This window comes from Eretmochelys imbricata, chromosome 27 (assembly GCF_965152235.1).
Source record: "Eretmochelys imbricata isolate rEreImb1 chromosome 27, rEreImb1.hap1, whole genome shotgun sequence".
Lineage (NCBI taxonomy): Eukaryota > Metazoa > Chordata > Testudines > Cheloniidae > Eretmochelys > Eretmochelys imbricata.
Genome location: NC_135598.1, coordinates 2395728 through 2397641, shown reverse-complemented (window position 1 = coordinate 2397641; position 1914 = coordinate 2395728). Strand labels below are relative to the sequence as shown.

The 1914-nt window shown below is 52.2% G+C and overlaps 1 non-coding gene across 1 annotated transcript; it reads right to left on the bottom strand.

Annotated features, from left to right (window-relative positions):
- Positions 1 to 1564: 1564 nt before the first annotated feature.
- On the bottom strand, positions 1565 to 1637 carry TRNAK-UUU (transfer RNA lysine (anticodon UUU)). Its single transcript has one exon. It is a non-coding gene; the product is annotated as a tRNA-Lys (tRNA).
- Positions 1638 to 1914: the final 277 nt, after the last annotated feature.

Here is a 1914-nt window from a genome sequence, read left to right as displayed (position 1 = left end):
TGCGCTGTCCCGGAGAGGGGGCCCCGAACTTCCCCAGGTCACTGGTCACAGTGACCCCGCTCAGTTCAGTCTCGAAGGGGGGAGAGATGTGACGATGTGACGCAGCAGGGATGGGGGAGTGTTGACCTGGGAATGTGCCCTGGGGATGGGAGACCTGAGAGCCTGTCACCTGAGCCAGGAGGGGGAGGGTGAGGTAACACCTCTGCCCAGGAATGTGAAGACAGGCTGCAGGAGGGAGCCTGCTGGGGGAGTTAAGTTTTCAGTTTGGGGCTAGGTGGAGGAACGCAGGGAACCCCAGGGCTGGGGTCTAAGCTCCCTGCTCCCCCAGAAGGACTGGACTGAGGGGTCCTGGTTGTACACACAAGCTCTGTTTTGGACTGTGTTCCTGTTGTCCAATAAACCTTCTGTTTTACTGGCTGGCTGAGAGTCTCAGTGAATCCCAGGAAGAGGGGTGCAGGGCCTGAACTCCCCCACGCTCCGTGACAGTCTGTAACTAGATTAAATCTCCTGATGAGCCCGCGAATAGGTCACTTTTATCTGCATTCTATAGATAGAGAAACTGAGTCACAGAGTGGTAAAGGGACTTGCCCAGGGTCACACAATGAGTCACAGCTGGGCACAGGACCCAGGAGTCCTCACTCCAGATCTACAACCACCTCAGCCCCCTCCCACTAAGAGAAGTAAATGGAGCAGAAATTGGAAGTCTGTGCAGACCTGCTGGGAATGTGGCCATGGGGCTGGACCATGCCAGAGTGGTGACGCCTGCCCCCGCTGTTACATTTGCAGGCGAGGTCGCGGAGAGAGGCACAGCGTGGAATAACTTACAGGGTAATTGCTGCCTTGAACAGGAGCCAGCGTGGACTTCACCACTGACTCAGATTTCACCTGCTTCAGTTGCTCACTAATTCCGGGTAAAAGAAAAGACTCCATTGATTTGTTCACCGAGCCTTGACATCGTTAGACCCCTTAATTGCCTCTATCACTGTGCTGTGCATTGCTTAGGAATTAATTCCACTCCAGTGAGGTGCCCGGTGGTCAGAAAACATTCCAGATGATTAACCCTGGAATGGTCTTCTTGGAATCCTTGCCTACACACTGGACTACAGGGGGACTGTGCCAGGATCCTGGTTATTTCAGGGGCTACTTGAAATGGACCCAACCCAAACCTGACTGTTTAGCTAGACTCTACTTCTCACTAGACTCACAAGCCCATGGGCAAGGCGGAAGGAGGTGTGGACTGATTCTTTCAATCTGGAGCAGGCAGCCAGGGACAGGGACAGGCAGGTGAGAGTTGGAGGCAGAAGCTAAAGAGAGAACAGAGCAGCAAAGGTGTAATACTGCTTCCCTTATTCCCACAAAGTTCATAGAATCATAGAATATCAGGGTTGGAAGGGACCTCAGGAGGTCATCTAGTCCAACCCCCTGCTCAAAGCAGGACTAATCCCCAATTTTAGCCCCAGATCCCTAAATGGCCCCCTCAAGGATTGAACTCACAACCCTGGCTTTAGCAGGCTAATGCTCAAACCACTGAGCTATCCCTCCCTCCCCTCAAATTCAGAGGATTTGCCTGAACAGGGACTTGAACCCTGGACCCTCAGATTAAAAGTCTGATGCTCTGCCAACTGAACTCTCCGGGCTCCTTTAAAAACCTCTAATGAAATAGGTTCCACCACCTCCCTAGGTAACCCATTCCAGAGCTTCACCACCCTCCTAGTGAAAAAGATTTTCCTAATATCCAACCTAAACCTCCCCCACTGCAACTTGAGACCATTACTCCTTGTTCTGTCATCTGCTACCACTGAGAACAGTCTAGATCCATCCTCTTTGGAACCCCCTTTCAGGTAGTTGAAAGCAGCTATCAATCCCCCCTCATTCTTCTCTTCCGCAGACTAAACAATCCCAGTTCCCTCAGCC